Source organism: Tachypleus tridentatus, chromosome 6 (assembly GCF_004210375.1).
Source record: "Tachypleus tridentatus isolate NWPU-2018 chromosome 6, ASM421037v1, whole genome shotgun sequence".
Taxonomy (NCBI): Eukaryota; Metazoa; Arthropoda; class Merostomata; order Xiphosura; family Limulidae; genus Tachypleus; species Tachypleus tridentatus.
The window spans coordinates 11,647,128-11,660,029 of NC_134830.1; positions in this window are offsets into that span (position 1 = coordinate 11,647,128).

Genomic DNA, 12,902 nt, shown 5'->3' on the forward strand with positions numbered 1-12,902 from the left:
TCAAGTTAGATCTAAACCAACACTATGAACTCATTTCAGATACGTAATATTATTGCTCGACAGGTAGCCTAAATGGCCATATGAGAAACTCCATAACGTTCAGGCATAACTACCACGAACTTAGAAACTAATGACTGAAGTAATGATCACCACTGACAAGCACTCACAGCCTTTACATCTACTCTTACTGAAGTAGCGAGATTGACTGTCACGGTTATAACCTTCAACAGATGAAAGCTGAGAGTATACTCAGCGGGCTACTGTGGTTCAAATTCTAAACCTCAGGTACGCAGCCCTGCAAGTCAATCACTACAAATACACCCAGCTCATTTAGTTTCTATAATACTGAATAATGCGATTAAAAAATATCAGAGTAAACATTAAATTCCATAATTCTTGAACACTTTTTTTGGTAAGATAAGTAGAGACGCAGTTCTTATAAAATAAACAATACAAACTACCTCGTTTCAATATCCATAATTTTTTGAATTTTTTTTTTTAATATCGCGCAAAGCTACTCGAAGGCTATCTGCGCTAGCCGTCCCTAAATTTTGCAGTGTAAGACTAGAGGGAATGCAGATAGTCATCGTCACTTTCCGCCAACTCTTGGGCTACTTTTATATCCACGAATAATGGGATTGACCTACCATTATCACGCCCCCACGGCTGAAAGGGCGAGCATGTTTGGTTTGACGGGGATTCGAATCCGCGACCCTCACATTACGAGAATTTTGTAACTAATGCTGATTGTAGACGACCATTTTTTTAATCGCTAAATAAACGACAATATTCGAGACTGCTCAAGTTGCAAACTGTTAGTCTGACGTAATTGTGTTACTTCTTAATGATTGGTCACTTTATTAAGATTCTCCCGCACTTCTACGTCCAAGTTTAAAGAAAACCAAAGTCACAGTTATTACACAATACAATGGGTAAGATTAGAAGTTACGAGATACCATAATGAGTACCTATCTCACAAGATCTTCGTCAGCGAAGAAATATTTTGTTTTTTTAACTGTATTCGAACCTGTCTGTTATTAAAGCCTACCACCGAATTCAAACTAAGGACAATGTTAGTTTTATTAGGAAAACAACTATGTCTGTTAACTGCTGAACATGGGTAAGATGGCTAACAAATAATTGTTAATTGCAATAGGCATTAGGCGAACTATCATTTAACCGTTTTCTTTAAGAGTCTCCGAGATCAGGCGTTTCACCCGCAGCCTGAAGGTCGCCAGTTCTAATTCCCTTCCCACTAACCATGTTCGCCCTTTCAACCGTAAGGGCCTTATAATTTTGTTGGTAAGAGAGTAGCACAAGAGTTGGCGGTGGGTGCTAATAACTTGCTGCTTCTCTTCAGTTTTTCATTACTAAATTAGGAACGGCTAGCGCAGATAACCCTCGTGTAGCTTTACACGAAATTAAAAACAAACAAACAATTAACAGAGGTTTTCAAAATTTAATTGTTTCCAAACCATACTATCCAGAGGACTTAATAGCAGTGGTCTATCACAGAAAAGGACAAGTCGTGCAAAAATACGTATCGTAGACGAAGATAATTATCATATCTTTACTGATGTTCAGAGTTCAAGCTGTTGACGTTTAATGGCTAGTAGTGTATGATTTCATTCATCGCATTTCACCCTTAATTATGTCAGTGATACAGCAAAAATATATAGAACGAACCGTATAGGATGATTGATAATTTTAGCTTCTGCAGGAGGTAGTGCGTAGTGGTGTGGGAACAATCATGTTGCAAGAGATGAGCCATTCGATTTATTTTTTTAAAAAATTCAAACCTTATCAGCAAATATTTCCCATTAAAATAGCGAAGTATATATATAGATATATCCAGAACTTTTGTCCACAGAAAAATGTAATGGTACCTATAGACAATCTTAGTGGGTTGAATATTCACAATTTTTAGGTCGTTCGCCTCTACGATCAAATATGACAATTACATGCATCTTTTTAACTCCATTCGATTCAAGTTCTGGCTACCATCGTAACGAAATGAGGTTCACCCGATATTTGAGTTTTAATAAAGTGATCAGTCACTTTAATTTTAGATTGTTTTAATAGTCGATTTAATTGTAGATGTTATGTACAGTTTAGGTTTTGTTTGTAATTTCCGTTAGTTTGCCAGAATTTGTATCGAATGCACGTGTGTGTATTTCTTTAATTGCAATAATTAACAATGTTCTTTTTAACATTTTGAATAGGGTCTATTTGTAGCTGTTCTGTACTGCTTCATGAACTCTGAGGTAAGAAGTTTTATTCTTTTATCATATACTGTATTACAATGTTACCTTGTTCCAGCGATATCATTTTACGTTATCTAAAACTTACCATATTATGGTACTTAATCCAACACATATTGACACTGTCGGTGGGCACTGATCTCTGTCAAAGTTTTGGTTCGACTGGGAGAAAAAAAATTTGAATGTAAACATATTATAAATTTTAATAATTCACAGTTAATATTGTAAGAATTAATTTTAATAAAGCATGTCTAGAGAGAACATCAAATTAACTGATTTTCTCGTCAGTTACGGTTCTCGAAACGTTCAAACACATCCAATGTAGTTACCAAAAAAAAAGTTATTTGTCATAAATCATAATTTTAATTAAGAGAAAAACCCAATATCAACATTAATATAAATGTTGGAGGTATTCCACACACTACAAATATTTAAAATTCAGTAAACAGCTAAAATAGAATAGAAAAAATACTTAATTTAAAAATAACGTTTCGCCAGTGTTAACGTGGCGCCATCTGGTATTCATCACAACTGAACAGGACAGTCATATACCCCGAACGGGTGACGTTAAGAACATAACTCTGAGATTACCATAAATGCAAACCTGCTCCACGTGCTTTATTTATTAAAGGTTTTTATCCTTTTATTAAAACGGCTTCTTCTTTTATTTAACGTTCTTAATATTAGATTCTCGACAAATGATTTTAACAGTTTTATTCCTACTACAGTGTTCTGTATTTTTAAAATGTTCGTAGATTATTATTACACATTATTAGGTCCGAAAATCACTGCTTTCTCAATAGTAATTTGTTTAGAATAACGTTTTAAGATTGTATTTAACTTTTACTCAACAACAGATAGATTTACCTACAGTTGATAGTTTATATATCCTATCTATTTCTTCCACAGTCCATGTGTTAATGTAATACGTTAATGAATTTTCTTTTTCTTTTCTTCTTCGGTGAACAAAAACAAATTCTCTATTTAAAAACATTTTGGTAACATTTACTCGAATTTTGGTTTTGTTTGAATTTCGCGCAAAACTACACGAGGGATATCTGCGTTAGCCGTTCCTAATTTAGTTGTCTAAGACTAGAAACAAAGGGAACTAGCCAGTCATCACCATCCACCGCCAACTCTTGGGCCACTCTTTACCAACAAAAAAGTAAGTTGACCGTCACATTATAACACGACGAAATGTTTTTTCATTAAAATATATCCACGTAACATCTGACGCTGCGTCATTCCAACTGTCACTAAACTGAATTATGTGCAACTTTATATCATTCCTTTGTAAAGTTATAAATCGAGAAAATAAATATATGTTTCATTTACTTTCTATTTTAGTGACAATCCTTACTATTGACCTTTAGTGATGCACTTATACTTTTGTGATTATCTAACGTGACATGATAAATTTTACAGTGCAGAAACAAATAAACACTTATTATGATTTTATGTTTACTTTTGCTTATACGTGATTTCATATAAATGTATGTTTATTACTGTTTATAACTAAAGCTAGGTGGTATTAGTCTCTCAATTATGATTTAACACTTCCAAAAGTTAGGAAAACTCCCCTGATTATCGGCTCTTTTTGTAAAGTATATATATACCATTCGTTTTATGACTAATATATATATATATATATATATATATAGCATTAATCCTGGCTTTCTATCATTTTATTTCCTCTCTAGTAACTCACAATAGCACAGAAAACCAATTGTATAGTTTTGTTCTTAACTAACAACAATCTACTTTATTTTACATTTAATATATCTAGCAGATAAGACATGTTTTGTGCTATTAAATATCTTACAGTAATTAACTCCTTCTTTAGGTACAAACTGCTCTGCGAAACGCTTACCAGCGCGCCATCTTACGGCGAAATCCCAATCATCGATTAAAGTATGGTCGTTGCCTTTCACGTACGTCTGCTACCTATCTAACAAGCTATGATACAACGCTCATCGATGCCACTCGTCCTAAAGTGTCGCCCTTTCTCAACATTGTAGTACCTCTGCGCGATATAATCGAACCTGAAGAATATTTTGGAAGAAATAGGTCAGAATCCTCAAAATTAAGTTCCGTCAATGGAAGAGTATTACATTTTAAGGAAAGAAATTGAACGTTTCCTCTGTAGCTGCGTCATCTGTTGCTAGTATTATGAACTACAAATCGAGAATTATCTTTTTAAAAACGTATAGATAGTTATGTGATATATTGTCTAATCGTATAAGAAATCGAGATACGATTTACGACAGGTTGTAAAACAAGGTACTGCTGTTAGTCTTGTAATATATCTTTCCGCACATGAACATCTTGAGTAGTACTTCAACAGTTAAACAGAAGACTGTAGATATAGAACATTTGTGAAGAAATGAACAAATAGACTGTATATCAACTAGTGTAAGTTTATATTATGTTCTTTGATATGAACAATGTTATCATCGTCGTTTATATTATTTTAAATCATATGTTAGATTCTATAAAGCTTATTCGATGTTTCTAGATGTGAATTTCCGTGTACCGTTTTATATTCATGTAGATTTGTAGTTGGATTGTTGTTCTAATGTATCATCTAATATTTATACACTTGATGGTAGGTTCCAGTGCATCAGCTGATTTTAAACAGCTAGGTATAGGTTCCAATATATATATGCTGGTATCCATACGGCTAGTTTCAGTTTTCAATGTGTCAGCTGATATTCATACAACTGACGGGAGGTTCCAGTATATAAAAGCTAATACCCACACATTTACTTATAAGTTCCAGTTTATTAACTGATACCCATATAGGTTCCAGTATATCAGCTGGTATTCATCACGTTGATGGTAAATCCTAGTGCGTCACAAGACTTTCATGCAGCTAGCTATAGGTTTGAGTGTGCCAACTCATATCCATATAGTTGGTTGTAGATTCAAATATTCCATTTGATAGCCATGTTACTAGATGTAGGTTTAAGTGTGTTAGTTGATGTTCATGTAGCAAGATAAATATCGGTGTTTATATATTTCTGAATGCTGGTTACTATTTCGAGTTTGTGATTTTGTCTGTCTGAGAACTACTTCCCACTTCTGGTGCGAGAAAAACCAAACGTGGCAGATGAACTCGGGGTGACCCGGGGAATATTCTCATGGTATATAGCACAGCTCTTCCACTCTTATTTATTTCGAACGTCAAAGAAATTTAAAACGCACCTAGAAAATCCTTCAGGAGTGGTAAGAGTCTAGAAATAGTGTTAAAAATTAATTCAGGTCGCTTGACTATTCTCAGGTATCATATCGGCATTTTAACAGATTTTCTTCCCAATAGAAGCCCACTTGAGGTAGCTATACATATAATTATATAATGGAGGAATGTGATCTGTAACCTGGGACCTCTGTGAAACATGAAGGGGCATTTTAACCCTGCAGCTGAACACCACATCATGCATGTGGAAGCTGTTATATAAAGTTGGATCTGAGTTCCTATTAGTCATATTTAATAGCATAGCATGTCTTCTAGGTTGTACTATTCGTGAAGTTAGGAAAACACATAGGTTCAAGAAGTGTTGGAACAAAGTATTGTTTGACTTCTCTGATAAATATTCGGTAATATAATAGAGTTTAATAAGTGTAGTTAACTAGTAGCATTGAGATGTCACAAAACCATATAGTGGACAGTTACGTTTGAAAGTTCTACTTGTTTTATAAGAAATAAGTTATGTTTTCATTTCAGTTCAAGGGTTGTTCTAAACTTGAGGTTCACAACTTTCGTAGCAACTGAAGTTCTCGACTATTAAATTAAATGATGAACAATTAGTTTATTTTCTAATGCTTGAAAGTAATTTTGGAGCTTTAAATATATATGCATAATTAAAAGTTGTGTAAAGTTTTAAAATATATAAAATATGTTTTTTAAACGGCGTAAGATTTTTTTCCAAAACTAAAGATATAATGTTACCAACAACAGTAAGTTAAGACCGGTAAATAAAGTATATATATATTATAATATATATATTATATATATAGCAGGTTTTCAATACAACAACCTAAAATAAGAACAAGTCCATTTTCTGTTTCCCGGCATGACCAAGTGGTTAAGACAATCAACGAGTAATCCAAGTGCTGCGGGTTCGAATCTCCATCACACTAAACGTTCTCGCCCTTCCAGCCGGGGCGTTATAATGTATAGTAAATCCCACTATTCTTTGGTAAAAGAATAGCCCAAGAGTTGGTGGTAGGTGGTGATGACTAACTGCCTTTTCTCTGGACTTACACTGCTAAATTAGGGACGGCTAGCGTAGATATCTCTCGTGTAGTTTTGCGCGAAAATAAAAAAAACAAACCAAACCATTTATGTGTGAGATAAATTAAGAAAGTCTTATACTGCTAGATATTGATTTCGATACCCAGAGTGAGCGGAGCACAGATAGCCATTTGTGTAGCTTTGTGCATATTGTGTGTGTTTTTCTCTTCTTATGGCAAAGCCACGTTGGGCTATCTGGTGCGTCCACCGAGGGGAATCGAACCTTTAATTTTAGCGTTGTAAATCCATAGACTTACCGCTGTACCAGCGCGGGGGACCTTGTATAGTAACAAATATCACAACATATTTATACATTGAACGAAATGGAAAAACAATACTATGTGTTACAACAGAGACAATAATTTGCTAAAGACGCTAACATTCTTCACCATTGGCTCAGCAGAAACTTTAACAGCTTCCGATGTTAAATTCAGTGTTCAATCCCCGTAATTGCTATAGCGCAACGTCATCACGTTTTATTTTTCATTTCATCTTAAAAATTTCAGCTGAATTTAATAACAACATAATTTTTTTATCACCAGGTGATATATTTATTATCTTTGTTTCAAAAATAGTTATTTTGTTACGCATGTTATTTACTGATATTGACATACATGCATTCCACTCTTGAGCACTTTAGCAGCATATGAGTTCGGAGTTTTCCACTACCATAAATAAAGGGTACTCCCCATCAAACTTTTCGAAAATCGCCAGCTTCATGTTTCAGATAAATAATAAAATATTAAAATGTGTATTTGTTTTTGCGTAGCTTAAAACAGATCTAGTACTGGGAAAGTTGTTGAAAGTTATCTTAACCCTTTTTTCTGAGGGCAACTGAACTTGGAAATAAGTTACAATACTTTCAAAACTAAAAAACGGGTCATTTATATTTAGTTCACACCCAAAGTTAAGTACCTTTTATAATCGAACTTTTAAGAGTCCCAGAGTAGAACTTTGTATCTTATGACCCACATGAATACTGATAAAGCTCTTTCATACCACGCAGCACACATACACTGTCACTCTCTATCAGGAGCTGGTGTCAGACACCGTGTGATCGTTCCGGCTCAAGAATTGTTGAAATATTTATTTTCATTCGTCACATGGTTATTAACACACACGAATATGTCAGTGATAAACGTAATAAGATATATTTTACAAGTATAATGTGTATTGAAAACTTACACATTTTCAAAAAAATATTTTTTTAGTTATACGTGTCAGAAGAACAATAGTCATCATGAAACACAAAACTGTTAATACTGGTTGCAAACTATTGTTGCTAAAACCAAAATATTTTATATATAGTATATTGTATATATTGTTCGTATTTGTTGCTTTATTCCTTGCTCCTTAATTTAAAGGACGTTGAATTGTGTGTTTTTTCTATGTGCGCATTCAATATATTACTCATGTCGGCATTCTCAAATAAATAGTGCTTCATATAGTCAAAATGGTCTCACAGAAATTGAAATTCTGTTTTGAAAATGTAAGATACCCTGACGGTGACGTTACACATCTAAAATTTGGAAGGACTATTGCACAACAGAACTTAGTACGACACTACTGCCTTCTGTTGAATATTAAGCCTTAATACGTTATAAACTCGGACAATTCTTCTAGTACCAATACTAGCTGTTGATCTCACTGGTTTTATGTTGTTGTTTTTCTCAAAACTGTCCTACAGTAAGTTAATTAACAAATACTTATCGTGTAGAAGTGTAGAACAAATAAGTTTTATCCGAAAGAGAAGTGATTGTTGTTGAATTGTTGTTGTAAAGCACTAAGCCTCATAATGAACTACTTATGTTGTGCCCCAGCGAATATCAAAATTAGATATTTACCTTCATAAGTCCTCAGAGTTACTACTGAGCCACTAAAAACAATAAAATTTGTTATAAGCAAATTTCAGGATAACTGAATTAACCCGAAGTAGGAATTGTAACAAAATAAGTTGTTTGTGCTGAAATACTTACTGTAACATATTGATTAGTAATTAAGTTTTACAATAAGCCTGCCCAGATGTTTGTTATTTAAATATTAAAGCTAAAACTTTCATTTGCATTAGAGCATCCTTTCCCATAAACAAAATGGCGTTTTAAGTATAGTGCTACAACATCGTTAATAACTCTTCTGCTTCGGTAATTTACAACATCATATTTTAAGTGTTGCCTTGTGATGTCCTTGGGGCAAAGCTTCTATTAACTTATAAGGTTCCAGTTATTATTACTGATGTTTTGCTTTGTTTTAGCATGTCAGTGAATAATCTCAATGGTCTTAATTCAACATGAGCGCTGTAGTATTTTATCTTCTATTAAATTATGTTAACAATGATTCCTCTTTGTTCTTTATCTTCTGTCATAAAATGTCAACAGTGATTCTCATCGTATTGCGGTTTATATTAAAACATATCAATAATGATTCGTCTTAGTTCATTGGCTTCTACTATAAATTTTCAACAATGATTCTCGTAGTATTGTTGATTCTATTAAAACGTGTGATTTGTTAACTTCAACAATAATATAAACTTAATACCTTAAAGCATATAAATAATAATTTCTCTTAAATCTTTAGCTTCTATCGTATTTCAACAATGATCTTTGCATAATTGTAGTTTGCACAAAATCATATCAAAAGGCATAAAATTTGTGACAAAAAATCACGTCAATTGTATTTGTTTTTATATTTTGCTTAATCCATCCGTTACAGATTGAAAATAAAAGCCTGTGAAAACAGTATTTCACATCTATTTTGTCTCTCACAAGTAATTGTCTAAGGAGGCTTTCGAACAACTCTAGAAAAACAAAATGCAACTTTTAAAAGTTTAAAAGAAAATTGTGTTATTTTTATGAAATTAGCTTTCATTACTCAAATAAAAACAATTCAAAGTTGTTTCTCTGTTTTGTGTATTTGTACGTGTACCACACACAAACACACAATTCATTATTTTCTTTAAACACAAAGCTACACGGTATCTTTGGCATATCCTTACTCTGTACAGTACGGAAATTACGTAATTTCACAACACAGAAAATCAGAAAATGTGTTTAATGGAACAGTTGACATTTGACAACAGTATTTCAAGAGATTACTGTTTAAATGTGTTTTTTTTTATTTTATCATCAATACAACAATACATGTAAATCACAGTTTAATTGTTTTTAAACTTGTAAGTATCAATTAAAACCAATTATCATAGAAGGAGTGGGTCTTGTAATACTGTGCTCTAATAAAATATAATTACAGAGAAAACAAAAACACTTCTTATAGAAAGTGAAAAAAATTAAACAAAAACCACTGAAAGAGGAACATAGGTGGTTAATGGAAAACACTTTGTGTTACCTGTTCCATTATTGTTTAAAATTTATTTAATTGCTCATACAAGTACTAGTAACGACCACTGTTTTAGTACAGACGAAAATGTCATTCAAACATGGTGATTCAGTAATGACAAATAACTGACAGTAATTTTAGTAATGACAGTGAAAGAGCGAAATGTAAATAAAATTCAAGAACATCATCCACTATCATTACAAAGGACGACAGTAAGGAATGGTAGCAGAGGCATGTGTGTGAATTTAAATGGTATCATGATGTTTTTCGTTTATCCTAAATATATTATTGTTCAAGAGTGCTGATTTTAATTGCATATGAACGATTAACGTATTGCATAATATTGTGTCTATATACACACATTAAACAAAATAACACAGGCTATATTTAACAAACCTATCTATCAGATACAATCCCAAGCGACTTCGACCGTGGAATGATTGTTGGTGCCAGACATGGTGGTTCTAGCATCTCAAAACTGCTGACCTCCTGGGATTTTCACGCACTACAGTCTCTATAGCTTAGAGAGAATGGTAAGAAAAAACAAAACCAAACATCGAGTGAGCGGCTGTTCTGTGGAAGAAAACACCTTGTTAATGAGAGAGGTCAGAGAAGAATGACCAGATTGTTTCAAGCTGATAAAAGCCCACGAAAGCTCAAACAACCACTCTTTACAACAGTGATGTACAGAAGGGCATCTCTGAATACACAACGCGTCGAGCCTTGAGCCGAATGAGCTACAGCAGTAGAGGACCACACAAGGTTTCATTCATATCAACTAAGAACAGGAAGATGAGGCTCTAGTTGGCACGCGATCACCAAAACTAGAGAACTGAAGATTATAAAAAAAAGTCGCCTGGTCAGAAGAAGCTCGATTTTTGCTGCGATATGCAGATGGTAGGATCAGAATTTTGTGTACACAGCATGAATCCATGGATCCATCCTGCCTTGTATCAACGGTGCAGGCTGGTTGTGGTGGTGTAATGGTGTGGGGAATGCTTTCTCAGAAAAGATTAGCCCCCCTTTATATCAAATGAGCATCATGTGAACGCCACAGCATACCTACGCATTGTTGCTGAACATGTACATCCCCTTAAGACCACTGTCTACCTACTTCTCAGTGGCTATTTCCAGCAGCATAAAGTAGCATGTCACAAAGCATTCATCATCTCAAACTGTTTTACGAACATGACAGTCACTCCAGTGTTCTCCAATGGCCTGCACAAACCCCCAGATCTCGATCCAGTAGAGCACCTTTGAGATGATGTGGAACAGGATGTTCGCAGAATGAATATGTGGTCAACATGGACCAAAATCCGAATGGAATATTTCAGGCTGTTCTGGAGACAAAAGCGGTTCCTACCCCTTAATAGATAAGTGTACCTAATAATGCGTCCACTAAGTGTATATACAAAGTCAAAATCCGGTGTTCATTTCCAACAAACAAGAGTGAACAGAGTACATAAAATAAAATTGATTTCACGACATTACAGCATTTTATTATCGAACTGATAATTAACTTGATAAGCTGCTTAACTGTAACCATCGAACACGTTCATCAGTGTCTCATTAAATAATATATTAATTCAAATAATTATTAAAATATTAATGTCATAAAGAATATTCAACTAAACAAAGTTAGTGTTTCTAACGATTACTTTTTGATCTTTCCAACTACCTAATGAAACCTTTACATAGGTCTTCTGATTCTTAAGAACACAGACCAATGTTTTACTGAAACATATAATATGTTATAATATGATATAATATGTTCCACCATCAATAAAACTCTTCTTTGTAGTTATACTTCATTGTTTGCTTATCTGTTATTTTAAACAAACTTTATAGAATTATGAAATTTATTGTTTCAAATGATTTGTGAATGCTGTTAGTGCATTTTTTAAACTTTGAAGTAAGGTTATTGTTGAGTTGAGAAAGAGTCTGTAAGTGAAGAATACAGTGTTTTTATAGCAAAGCCCCATCAGGCTATGTGCTGCGTTCACCGAGAGCAATCGAACCCCTCATTTTAGGGTTGTAAATCTGTAAACTGACCGGTAGAGAGAAAGAGCGAAAATATACCGATTATTTTACCTTCTGGTTTTGGACGTTATAAATTAATGTTGTATTAAACTAATAACGTCAAAAAATTGTTTTATCTTTTATTATACAAACTAAGAAAAAGTTCAACATATGATGATAATTACATATATGTAATGTTTAAAACATAATTAAACAGTAACTAAATATATTAGCATATATTAGATTAAATTATAAACATAAAACTGGTTCTGTGATAATATAAAAGTATCAATAAATAATCATATAATTTTAATATTTATGTACAGAAAATATTTCTCACCATTAATTTTAAGTATAAAACATTTTTTTTATTTACAAACGATTATGATAATTATAAATATTTAGTTATGATGTATTAACAAAATATTTTGAAAACAGTGATGAAGCTTGTGAAAAATTGGATATATTTACAGATAGTGGTGAACGTGTGTCTACTCTATCAAACGTACCTACATCGCTGTAACAATTATCAGTGTTAACTTTTATCTTTACAGTGAACTCGCCCATGATTTAATAATGTCTTAACAAATAAATAATAAAACAAATTGAAAATATTGACAGATAGTGGTGAACGTGTCTCTATTGTATCAAATGTATCGATGTAGCTGGAACAATTACCAATGTTAACTTTTACCTCCTACATTGGAGTTAATCCATGATTTAATAATGTCTCCACATATAAATAATAAAAAACAGCATTGTGAGATGGCTGTCAACCAGCAATATCTTAAATAGTTTTGTGGATCTGTTGAAGCCTATTATTACTTTTCTTGAAGAAAAAAAAATTCTATCCTCAAATGGAAAAGATGAATGGGTGCAAGATCTAATCTTCCTTACTGATATAAAGATTCATCTACAAACTCTCAACTTGGCACCCAGGGAAGGATAAGATTGTTCCTGATCTTACTCAGACAATTTTCAGTTTTCAAAATGAA